This window comes from Polypterus senegalus, chromosome 1 (genome assembly GCF_016835505.1).
Source record: "Polypterus senegalus isolate Bchr_013 chromosome 1, ASM1683550v1, whole genome shotgun sequence".
Classification (NCBI taxonomy): domain Eukaryota; kingdom Metazoa; phylum Chordata; class Cladistia; order Polypteriformes; family Polypteridae; genus Polypterus; species Polypterus senegalus.
In genome coordinates this window covers 132492414-132505962 of record NC_053154.1, presented here as the reverse complement: position 1 = coordinate 132505962, position 13549 = coordinate 132492414, and positions in this window count along the sequence as shown.

Below are 13549 nucleotides of genomic sequence, written 5' to 3'. Positions count from 1 at the left end.
TGTTTTTCACTGAAACATTAATTGTAGAAGGTGGCATGGTGGCACAGTGGTAGTGCTGCTGCTTCACAGTAGAGAGACCGGGTTCACATCCCGAGTCCTGTGTGGAGTTTGCATGTTCTCCCAATGTCTGTGTGGGTTTCCTTCAGTTGCTACCATTTCCTCCCACAGTCCAAAGACATGCAGGTTAGGTGAACTCACAGCACTAAACTGGCCCTGCTGTGTGTTTGGTGTGTATGTGGGTGTGTTTGCCCTGCAATGGACTGACGTCTTGTCCAGGGTTTGTTCCTGCCTTGTGCCCTATGCTACCTGGAATCAACTCCAGCATCACCCACCCCTGAGACATTGGTCTGAATTAAGCAGTTTAGAAAATGACTTGACTAAACTAATTAATTGTAGAAATAATGAAGTAATGTAAAACTGGAACAAATAAACAACAATCCTTGTGAACCCTCTGTTTAATAAACTGTGTGGTAAAGTGAAACCCTCTGGGCCCCCAAGCCCCACCATGTCAGTATAGGCTTTCCCCCAGTACTTTAGTTTTCTTTCCATATCCTGATGACATGCATTTTATGTTAGATGGGAACTCTAAAATGGCTCATATAAGGGAGTGTGGCCCACAATACACTGCCATCTTGTTCAGGGTTGGCTCCTGAATTCTGCTTGCTAATGTCAAAATAGAAACTCGGCAGCCACAAACCTAAATTGGATCTGCAGCTGCTGAAAATGGATGGATGAGTCAGTCCTGCAGACAGGAGCTTCATACACAAACTCTTTCCGTCAAGTCCGGCTTCCAGCACAACCTGTCACTTTTCTTATCCATCTCATTAAATAGTTAAGCTGCTATAGAGATTTCCCTGTATTTGGAAGACATGAAGAAGGAAGAAAAGTAATTTGAGTTAGAATTGATTGTTTTCCAGCTCTGCTGAATGCAATTTCCATTTGGGGATCAGCTGACAAAGTAATTCCACATCCCTGCCATGCAGCAGTTCCTGCACATGTTTCCAATCTGAAAAGCTGCATGTGAATTTATGACACACTTTTGTGCCAATTGAAATTTGAACAGCGGTGTTGATGAGACTGTAGTAGCTGGGGAGGGGGGCATTTTCATCATTAAAAACGCCAAATCCTCAGAATCCTGAATGAGGATTTTCAAGTTTGTTTCACATTAATAACAAGAGATGAGCCATCTTTTAATATGGATAAAACAATCTATTCTGCAAAGCTAGGGGATTTGACGTGTGACACAAAGTAACAGAAAGATGACAAATAATGCTTTCACAACCACAAAGAGATACATACATAATGTGATAGAAGGAGTGCCTATAAAACAAAGCATGGCTGTCTATCTGGCCAAGATGGCAATATCTGACCAAGATTATTATTATTATTATTTTATAGTTGTATAATTTGATTGTAAGAGCACTTTTCTTTGACTTGAAGGCAGCTTATCTAAACAAAGAAAAGGATAGAGACAGTAGATGGAAGGCTAAACTAAAAAAAATGAAACACACCAGTGTAAAAATGGCAGTCTAGAACAATGAAAGGTTTAAGAACTTTAACTGGCTATTTTCTGCACTTCCCACATGTGTAAAGGGGAACAAAAGTACAAGGAGCATGTGTGAGCACTTCTGGTGCTGGAGAGCCCAACTAACAACATACTTTTGTTCCAACCATTTTTTTTAATCAGAAACCAGCTCCTTTAGTTTCTGGAGAATGCGATTTAATTACATTTAGTGTGATCGAGTGAAGAACAACAAGTCTAAATGGCAAATGTTGCCCTGCCAATTCGTCCGTTCTCGTTTAATCAAAGCAAAAGAAAATCCAAACAAGCACACAATATACTGCAGGACTGAAACAAAAAGAAATAAAATAAAGAGCCTGTTTTAGGCAGAAGCACAATGCCTGAGCAAACTTATGAGGAAAGTCTGCTCCATCACAGGGTGAGCCTTGGACATAATGGAAGCTGTTGTGGAAAAGAGGATGATGGCAACATTGGATGTCATCATGAGGAGGTGCCCTCTTGGAGCAATTTTAGCCACAGCTCACTCCGCCATGATGTGCTAAGAAGCACCTCTGGGAGTCTTTTCTGCCCACTCCTATCAGGCAATCCAATGTTTCTACCTGATGTACCAGTTAATTTTATTTTTATTTATTTATTTACTTATTGATTGGTTAGCTGTATTATCTGTCCCGTAAGTCTGTATCCTTGTTTCTTTATATTTCTGCTGCTGTATGCATTTCAGTTTCTCCATAAGATTAATAATCTAAGATAGGTGCTCTGTCCTGCAGTAGGCTCTGTTCTGAGAATGGCGCCTCCTTCTAGCATCCCTCTGCTTTATAGGTGGGAGACCTGAAGGGGCAGACTTAGTTACTCTCATTTGGCCTCTTCCAGGGACTGGTGAGGAAATGGAGGAGGACATGATTAACACCAGTGCCCTCTCTTGTCCCAGAATGGTACTTTGTGCCTCAGATGACTGGATGGCAATCTACTGACAAGCAAGCGTGACAATAATGACGTTTGTAACAGTTTTCATGGTAAAGCGCATTTCTAGTTTAAGTATTATTCTTTTAGGAAACAAAAAAAAATTACACTGAAGAGGATTAGAAGCCATCAATCCTTACACTTTTTATTTCATTATTAAATCATCTGTTTAATGAAGGAATCAAGTGCGTACAACACACACACACAAAGATGAAAATTGCATCAGTTTAATTGACTAGCTGTTGTCTCTCTTTGTGTTAATAAAAATAACTTGAAAATCTTGACAAGGAAGAGATTGAAAAAGAAACAGAAACTAGACAAATGTGTAGACTACTGTACACTCAAAGTCTTGGTAGGAGTAAGTGTCTTTTCATAATTTCAAAGTCTTGTTTGTTTCTGAGGCAGTGGGCAGAGCGGTAGAGTAAGACATTGTATTACACACTAAGTTCTGTGCATTTCATGTGTTTGTTACCTCCCTTGAAGTCCTGTATGGCAATTAAGCTTTCAAATTTAAACAAATGAGTGAAAAATAATACAATAACAATATTATATGTGTACATATCTAAACTTCTGACATTTATAGTACTATAATGATGTTACATAGGCTATACTCCTGTGACTTAAAATTATAATTCCAACTTCAAGGTCAGGTAGTTATTTCAGTTTATTTTATTTTTATTTATTTATTTATTATTTATTTAAAAAGCATTTTAAAAACAACATCAAGGCTGACCAAAGTACTGTACTATAAAACCCAACATATCAGACACACAACACCAAACGGTAAAAGAAACAGAAATGCATAAACACATAAGAGCTGAAGAAATTCATAATAAAAAATACACAGATAATCAACATATCATACTGGGTTAAAGGCCAGGGGGTAAAAATGTGTTTTTAAATAGGATTTAAAGACAGCTAGTGAAGAAGCCTGCCTAATGTGCAATAGCAAATCGTTCCAGAGTTTTGGAGCTGCAACTGAAAAAAACCCGATCACCTCTGAGTTTGCATTGTGTCTTAGGAACACGTCAAAGCAACTGATCTGCTGACCTGAGAGAATGAGAAGGTACATACTGTAAGGGTGCAGCAGTTCTGACAATTAAAATGGGGCACAACCATTACAGGATTTAAAAACAGATACAAGGATCTTAAAATGGAAGACAAATTTGGGGTAACATGCTCATGCTTTCTTGTACCATTTAAAAATCGAGCAGCAGCATTTTGCACCAGCTGTAGGCGAGAAATGGAGGCCTGGCTAATTCCAAAAAGAAGCGCATTGCAGTAATCTAGACAAAAGGTTATAAAAGCATGTATCACTGTTTCAAGGTTGGAACCACTGAAGTTCTGAGGTAAGGTTGTTATACTCCCTGATCATGGCACCAGAGAGTGGCAACATTTTGCGTATTAGTTAGCATATGACTGTAACAATTCCACTGGCCTCTCTACATATTGACTGTAGGAATCTTAAATGAGGAGTTTGGCTACTGACAAGACTGGCTTTATATTAAGAAACTGGTTGAAGCAAAGGAAGCCCCCCAGGATCAAGAGTGCCTAGCTCTGTACAAGTAGGTAAATTTTATTGTACAGCTGCATCTCAAGCCATTGAAGTATATCCTGATATCTGCTCTGAGAATGACCACTCCAAGAAGTGTAAAGTTTAAGGAATGAAAGTGTGAAATGTAAAAATAAAACAGCTTGTGTCCTTCTCCCTGAACCAGTGTGTCCCAAGTTTACCTGTGGCTGCAGGGTTTTTTTCAGTTCTTTTCACAATCAGTATGTTGTTATTCCCTCTACTTGATCTCATGGTTTAATTAGGTGGATATTTTATTCTCTATTCTGTATTCAGAAAAGTTCAGTAGCGCGAGATTCAATTTTATTGGTTACCTGGAAAAATATGATGTGTATTTTTGCTATATAAATTATAAGTTTAAGTTACATTATATGTGTAAGTCTCTTGTGTCATTTTACATTTATTTCACATATTTCTGTGGGGTTTCGTTCCCTTAATTATATTCTAATAATCTACAGTGAACAACAAGGGGAGCAGATGACCCTGATTGACAAAATGCTGCAGTTACATCAGCATCAAACCCACTAGCATGGCCAACCACCTTATTAAAAGGCTAAGTGTTGGTGTGTCTGTCTGTGTGTCTGCCCGAGTGGTATGTCTCTGTCATTCTAAAAAAGGCCACACCACAAACATTTTTAGTAATAAAATGCATTGCATTCATTATTCCAAGAGATGGAGCATCACAAACACTAACACTGCTTTTAAGAATCCCACACCAAATGGCATATAACAGAGACATACACATTGCAAGGTGCACTGCAAACATTAATACTGAGGGCTACAGTGTATTCAGAACCCTGAACACCAGACAACCACCTCAAACACAAATACTTCAATAGGCTTACTTCCAAGTATATACTGAACTTGAATACTTTGTCATTTCACTCCACTCCACCTCAGCAAACGTCCCTGACAGGGCCATGTTCCTGAACTGCAAGTAACTATAATTAACTTTAGAACTAAGCCAGAGGAGCGCTGCCACCTCTTCTGCTGAGGAATGAAGCATTCTTGATAAAGCGTCTCCTCCAGTCCATCCATCATCTGTTCACCCCAATTGGGATACAAATCATCAACCATCCTGGCCAAGTTGTGCTTCCATCCACATAATTGTTCCACGCCTCACGCCTGGACAAACTTGTTATGAAGGCAGGCTCTATTGTAGGAGTGAAGCTGGACAGTTTAACATCTGTGGCAGAGCGACGGGCATTAAGCAAACTCCTGTCAATCATGAAGAATCCACTGCATCCACTGAATAGTGTCATCTCCAGGCAGAGGAGTAGCTTCAGTGACAGACTTTTGTCACTGTCTTGCTCCACTGACAGACTGAGGAGATCGTTCCTCCCCCACACTATTGTGACTCTTCAATTCCACATGGGGAAGTAAACGCTAACATTACTCAAAGTTATTGTCTGCTTTTTTTTTTTTTCATTTTTATTACTATTTAATTTAATATTGTTTCTTTGTATCAGTATACTGCTGCTGGATTATGTGAATTTCCCCTTGGGTTAAATAAAGTATCTATCTATCTATCTATCTATTATGGTTTCCTGGCCTGGCAAAGAATCAGCCTCTGGTTCAGAATGTTGATTACATACATCTCAACTCATCTTATACGAGTAGCACAGCTAGTTAGAAAATAAAACTTGGATGCCTGAAAAATCACAGTGAAAACCCTAATGATGACAAAGCAAATCTTAAGAACCAAAGTTAAAAAACACTGAATTATTCCCATGTAACATACATAAGAGCCTACTATCTCGCTATTATAATAAAAAAGTCTTGGGAGACGAGACTTTTTATCCTGCAACAAGGCGTGATCTTTTGGATAGAGACACTTTCACGTCTCGCAGGACAAGATTTAGTGCCAAGAGATTTAACCATGCCCCGAGGCCGGAAATAAAAGAAAAAGAGTAGATGACAAAGTAGAACGTCATAAAGAATTCAAAAAAATTGGTGCGATACACATGCAGAGCAGGTTAGAGATAATGTACAAAAATTCGAAAGTCTCAAAAAAATAATAGTAAAGATCACGTTAACGCAAATAAATGGAAATTATTACTCGGTGAAATAACCGAACAGCGAAAAGAAATTTTATATATTGTTTGGATTTAAACTTTAAGTCGGGGACTTGTAGATTGTTTAATTCGTGTTGCCATAAGGGAAGAGTAGTGTTTCTTCCCAAATGTAGAGGTGTATCCGCAAGAATTAAAAAATTTGTTGTTTGTTGAAAGTGAAATCTCATGAGAGAAAATTTCAAGCCCCGCGAGACAAGACTTTATGCAAAGAGATTTGGAAAAGTCCTGCCCATATCTAAAAAAAACACACATACAGTTCAATCATTTCTCATTTGTGTGAATGCTATTGTCAGACACAGATTGTGTAGAGAGACAGAAACGATATTCACTCACGGGCAGTTATAGGTTGCGTTGTCACGATGTAATTCCAAACACGAAATCAAAATTCAATGTGATATTGACAAAAATGTAAAAGCGAAAAGAGATTGAATATATGGACATACAGTAGATGATATGACAGAAGTATGTAGATATTGTTTGACTTTGAACTTTAAGTCAGAGACTTGAAGATCATCTAGTTCGTGTTGCCATCAGGGAAAAGTAGTGTTTCTCCCCAATGAAGAGGCATATCTGTGAGAATTAAAAGTTTTGTTGTTTGCGAGCAACAGAGATGCGAAGTTGCTGGCATGTAGCACAGACAGGGGGGTTGGCAAGCGAAGCGAGCAGATGGCAAAGACCCCAAGTCTTCTAATAAAATCAAAGCACAGAGACTGAAAAATAAGAGTTTGCTTAATTTAGAGAGCAGCAAAAGTTGGTTGAAATGAAAGCCTGCAGCCAACGTAGGATGTCAGGATTGAACCTGAGAACCTCTTGGGTCTGATTTTTGAGTAGACCACCATTAAGCAAAATAAGCATGTGCTTAGGGCACCAAGGAGAAGGGGGGAACCACAAAGTCTTTTGCTCCTAGCTATCATGCCCTTAACTTTTTTACTGCCACACTTGACTTTACTCAAATTATTTTGCAGCTCTCTTTACCTGGCATTATTATAAAACATTTTCTTTGGCATGGTGAGTGACTGAAGTTTAAACGTTCAGTTTGAAGGGGTCATTAGATTTTAGATTTGTTTTTATGTCATGGTGTAACAGTTTTGCTTCTGTCAAGTGTATGCACAGCTGGCTGGCCCTGGCTAGCTCTTAGTTCATCAGCTGACTTGTGTAATAGACCTTTAAGCTCTTTACTTTATTGAATTTTTCTCATAGTAAACTAAGTTTTAATCTATTATTCCACCTTCAGAACTTATTGCATCTTAATGTCTTGTCTGTTAAGCAATGGAAGGGCGATCCGTGAGTGCCCCATTTTTGGACTATAATTAAGGCATCTGCTGTAATCTGGCACTGATCATCCCCGAAAACACCTCACCCTCTTTAATGGAACCTATGAGATGCTACACTTCTTCTTTGGTGCTGCAGGGATATACCTGAAAGGCTACTGGCTACCAGACAGCAACATTGCGGGGCTGGGGGGGTCAAACTTCTTTTGGGTAACTTAATAACTCTAAAAGTGAGTATTATTTACATCAAAAGTAAGGGAAGCATGGTGGAGAGAACAAAAGAAAAGATTAGCTTCTCCTGCAGGTGCTCAAAATTTTTTCACTTGTATGACTTTATCATTGGGTTTTAAATTAAATATTTTGTCTTGCTTTCATTGTGTTGTCATTCTTCTCTTTTGCCTAAGCACTGTCACAATAATTTGTGTCTAGATATCTTATCATTATCATATATTATTTCTAAAGCATGACCTACACCTGTAGTGATTGCAAAATGGGGACTGTGAAATTTCTACAGTGTTGAGTGCTATATATAAATTGATCATGCAGGCTTTGAGAAGTCGGTATCAAGTTCCCTTGCAGAAAGGCAGTCATGCAAAGCTTGTCAGTTATCACAGCTAAGATCTACTTAGGATTCTCTTGTGACTTGCATAGTCGCACTTTTGGCCATGCTTTACTACTGAAGATATACTGAGCACACACCATTGCCATTTACCTGCAGATTCACAAGGTGTTGAGTGTTACTCCATGGAATTTGCATGGTCTTCTAATTTATGTATGCTCTTTTCTTGGTAATTTAAATTTCCACTTGTATCATAAAGACAAATGTTTGTTAGGTTGATTACTGACCAGACTCTGGCCAGGGATATTTCTTGACTTGTCCTTTTGGTATGAACTTTTATATTCTGTACTTGGAGTGAGATAAATTGACTTAGTAGGTAGATACTGTAGATGGATGGTATTTGCCTTTAAATTCAGCCTGACCACATAACCTTGAAAATGACTCCATTAGAGAGATTAGAAAGCCTTTACCTGACATAGATAAAGATAAACCTGAATTGGTGGGAGGAAAAGAAACTGTTAACAAAAGGTGACATTGGCTGAGACGGTGTGCGAGGTGGTGGGGCAGGATGGCTGCCTCCACTGCTGGCTAGGGTTTAAATCCTATACAGGATGTTCCTTGTAAAGGGGCCAGTTATTATTTAATGCTAGGTCTTCATTGTGAACTATTTTAATGGTTCAATTCCATAAATCTCAGTTGTGGCACATTTTAAGGTATGCTGCCATTTTGTTCAGGATGTAGAGCAGCACCAAAGATGAATACAATGTTTTACAACTTAACATTGTAATGGTTGTTTTTCTTCTTTCACACTATGAATTTGCATGTACATGAGCTTTAGATGGATGTGATTGATGAACTCAGATTTGAATGTACATATAAAACAGATGAGGTTGTGTAGCTGAGCTCAAGTCCCCTCCTGCTGCTATTAACTCTCTGATAAATCGCTGCTTCAAGGACTTTTGAGTAATGCAAGGGCTTTGCTTCGGTCAGTATATCTCATTTCTATTCCTTCTATCTGTACATAGTGCTTCTCTTCATCACTAGGTTTTCCTTAAATGCCTAGTGATAGAATGGAACATGACAGACATAATGCAACTTTACATTTTCTCAGGGAGCAAGTGACTATCATGGCAGTAACAAGCTCAAAACAGGAAACATAGTCATTAAAACTTGTTTAAACGGAGTCATCTTTCAGCAATGGCTTAGGACTGAGAGGAGGTGGGGACTCAGACTCTCCAGAAAAAGTTCAAAGCCACATGGTAACAATATATAAACTCTCTTGTGCCATTCCTTTATTTTCCAATTCTACTAAACTGCAGCTTACCTGGGCAAGAATGGATACAAGGCCGTCAGTCCATCGAATGGCACATATGTTAAATCAATTTAGAGCCACCAATTTTTGATCTGTGAAAGGAAAAATAAGCAAACTCATGAAGAACATGCAGATTCCACTCATTTACAATATACCTCTAGCTGGCATATAAATTGTAAGGCAGCAACTCTAGATGTTATGATGCATTGTTTATAAAACCAACATGCGCTTAACCTCTCTTTATGGTGTCTTTCACGATCTTTGTGGCTGCAAAGTGTTGCAAAATATTGACACCTAAAGAATGTGCCCATCTCTTCAAGTCTCTCATCTGCAGAATAGGGTAAATAAACTGTTTAGGCTAACACATCAAGAAAAATGAACAGTTTGAATTTGCTCTCTCGTATAACTTTTTCACAATGAAGCTGTTCACAAAGTACTGTAGAAGTTCATGAACAATAGCATCACCAGTCCTCCGAAGGAAAAATAATAATTCTACATAATGGGTCTGATAGCAATCGGACTCCATAAATGCTTTGAATGTATCCTCTGTATGGCCCACTTTGTCCAAGGGACTTTTTCTTTTGGGGGTGGAGGAGCGGGTGGGTGAGCAAGATGAAGAAGTCTTTGACAGTAAATGCCTTCTTTCACAACCCTCATCTTCTGACAATGATCGCATTATCTAATTCAGCTAAACTTGCTCAGAACTCAGCTGCTATGGTTTTAACATTTTTATACCTGATGTGAAGGCAGCTAATAAGCTTGGATTTTAACATAACTTTATAAAATAAGAGAAATGAGTTTGCCTGTTCATAATAACAGAAACGTTTCTAAATGTTCCTGACTTTTTTTCTTAGGCACATACATTAAGATTTAGATTTAGATTAGTTTCTTTCGACTGGAGTGAGAAGCAATGAAAGGGACAAGAGTGCTCACAGTAACAGTCCACAGGCAATTCAGAATCCATTCAATAAACATTCACCCAACTATGAGTGAACAGTTCAGCTTTTTCTCATGTGTTTACAGATTAAATTTTCTAGAGACAGGTCTAACTTTAAAAAGCCATGATAGTGAATTTATCTGTATTATGATGAATGGTATTTGACTGACACCTTTATCCAAGGTGGCTTGGAACCACAGCCAAGAGGTTTATTTTCTCCAGCCAGCTATCCATTTGACCATAGCATGTATGTTTAAATGAAACAGAGACTTTTGCAAATATAACCATGGAAAACGTTTTTCTTTCTGCTGTAGTTTGTCTATTGTTATGTGTAAAGCATTTGGAGCCACACTTCTCTATGAAATGTGCTATATAAAGAAATATTGGTTCCATTTAGACATTTTTATAGCTGTAACACAGGTTAGTTAAATGACTGAGACATCACCCTTAAGCCTTTAAATACTGCATCACAATTTCTCATGTGGGTCTTGTCCACAAGTGATAAAGTCATTTCTACTATCAGCTTCATTTTTTCTCACCATCCGCTTTCTTGGTTCATAAGGATCCTTGTAATTTGTCACTCTGCTCAACTCAATATATCTTTGCATGGGGCCCATTTGTTGAAGACTGGCTTATTTCACTGCACAACTAAGCAAAAGAAGAAGTACAAAGAAAGCCAAAATAATAAAACACAAAACCTAATCACAACACCATATGTGAATAAGCCAATCCTTTACTGAAGATGCCTAATCCTATATTAGGATTGTTGGGAGAATTGAGCATTAAGGAGAAATTAATCATAGACTGAGGGCTGGTTCACCACAAGGCATGCTCACATTTCCACCCTCATGGGATCAGTTTAGTGTCACAAATCAGTCTTCTGCATCTTCATAATATCTGAGGAAACCCAAAAACCCAGGCAGACCCATAAAGAGCAGACTGACTGTAATGGAACTCAGACCAGTACTAGTGCCTCATCTGCCTTTGGTTAGATGGTGACTCAATTTTGGCTGGCAGCTCCTTTCAGGCCCTGTGCCTAATGCTGGCAGGATAGGCACCGATTCCTAGTGACCTTTGTAACTGGTAGAACACCTCAGGAAATAAATGAGTGGAAGGACTGAGAAGTCGGAGCATTATCTAATAAATTGTAGGGTATACTAGGCATGCAAATCATCTATTGACTATTTGAGTGCATTTCTGCATTTAGCACCTTGCCAACTGCAATACACAATGGGATCATTCGCCTTCTGGGGCCCAATTCATCATTGCCCCAGGGACAACTAAGCTAAAGGAAATTGGTAGTTTTTTTATGACAGACTGTCTGTTTTACAAACTAATTAGCAAGGGAACAAAGCACTGCCCAGGGTAGAATAAAGCACAGGGGCACTTTGTAAATTACCGAAGGAAAGATTTTGGCCCCAAACCAAAATTTCTCTTGGGACACAACTTTGCATACCTGTGTCAAGTACTAAAAATGCCTCCTAGGAGCACTTCCCTAATAAAGTGTAGGTGTGGACACTAAATAAAGATCCCCAAGGGGAAACAATTTGGAACAAAACATAGCCTTGTTGTCTTCCCCTATAGAAATGTGGAAATCTTCAGAACTTAGTGGAAATAGGATCAACAGTGTGGATTTGCTACCAATTAAACACACAAGCACATGTTCATCATTGTGTATTAAATTACACCTAAATATGAAAGGTAATTATGTAAACTTAACAATAACGCTGAACAACTCACCCATATGCAATCTATCATGCTTAAATCAAATATAGGATTACAAAGAATACAAGAAAGAAGGACCACTCCATTGTGGATATTGGAACAGCCTGATAAGACCTCTCCACCTTTTTTCTTGGCAGATCCACTCAAGCTCTAGTAGACTGGATGGGAATCATCTGTAAATTTTCATCTTCAAGTCTCCCTACAGAGGTTCTACAGAGTTTAATCTGAGACTTGTCCCAAAACTATGTTATTGTTGTCTCAGCTGTATGCTGTGCTGGTCACTGTCATTCTGAAACATAAACTGTTGGCCCAGTCTAAGGCTGTGTGCACTCTTTAAGGACCGTTCTGTATTGATCTGAATTCATCCTTTGCTCAGTTGTAACCTGTCTCACTCTCAGTGTCACTAGGAAGCATCCCCATAGCATGCTGTTGCCAAATCTGCTTCACCATAGGGAAGATATTAGACAGGTGAGGAGCAGTGCCTAATCTTCCCAGCACACTTCCTTGACCAAGGCCCTTCTTTCCCAGATACAGTATTCAGTTTGGCCACACAGCCAGCTTTAGGATGGTTACAAACCTTTTTGATTTCACAGTTATTGAGGCCAATGTGCTCCTGATGACATTCATAGCCTTAGAAATGTGCTTCACCACATTTATTATAATGGAGGTCCAGAGAGAGCTCCTTAGACTTCATGACTTGGTTTTTGTCCTGAAATGCAGTGTGAATTGTGGGACCTTCTATACAAACATGTGTATTTTTCTAAGCGATGTCCAGTCAATTCAGTTTGGCATAGGTGGACTCCAAGTTACAAACATATTTAAACGAGAATTAAAGCAAACAGGTTACACCCTGATCACAATTTGGAGTGGCACAGCAAAGGGTCTGAATACTTTTATAAATGAGAGATTTCAGTTTTTGATTTTTAGATAATTTGCAAATCTCTCTGAAAACAAGTTTTCAATTTTTCATTATTTATTGAGAATGGATTAATGGGCAAAAATAGAAAATGTATCCATTTCAAATGAAATCTATAACACAATAAAATGTGCAGAAATTGAAGGGCTCTGAATATGTTCTGAATCCAGAAATGAATTCAGATTGAAGACAGGATCCAGACATGGGTCCACACACCAATACTTACTCATACTGGTCCAGTTCTGAGTCACTGGTAAACCTAATACACAAATCACTGGGATGAGTGAGGAAGTCTGAGTGCACATACATTAGGACTTCATGCACACATTGGAGAGGCAGAATCTTAGAATCCTTGAGGAGTGAAGTAGAAGTATTAACTGCTGCACCATCATCCCTCAGATTTACAAACCTTGTACAATGTTTTGAATCTACAAGCCTACATCTTGTTAATACTTCTTATTCCTTATGTACCTCTTTATGTATGAAGTGATAGATAGTGTGGACTATGGCTGGCGAGTCATCCTGGCCAATACCTCCAGTCCGCCAGCTGGAGCCCTCCCTGCAGCATGGAGGTGGCCCGAATGCCAGCAGGGAATTATGGACATTAGAGTTTTCATCCACAGCCCTTTTGGATACCACAGAGGCCACTAGAAGGCGCTGCAGGGAGGAGCAACGGGGGTTTCGCCTACAACCCGGAAGTGC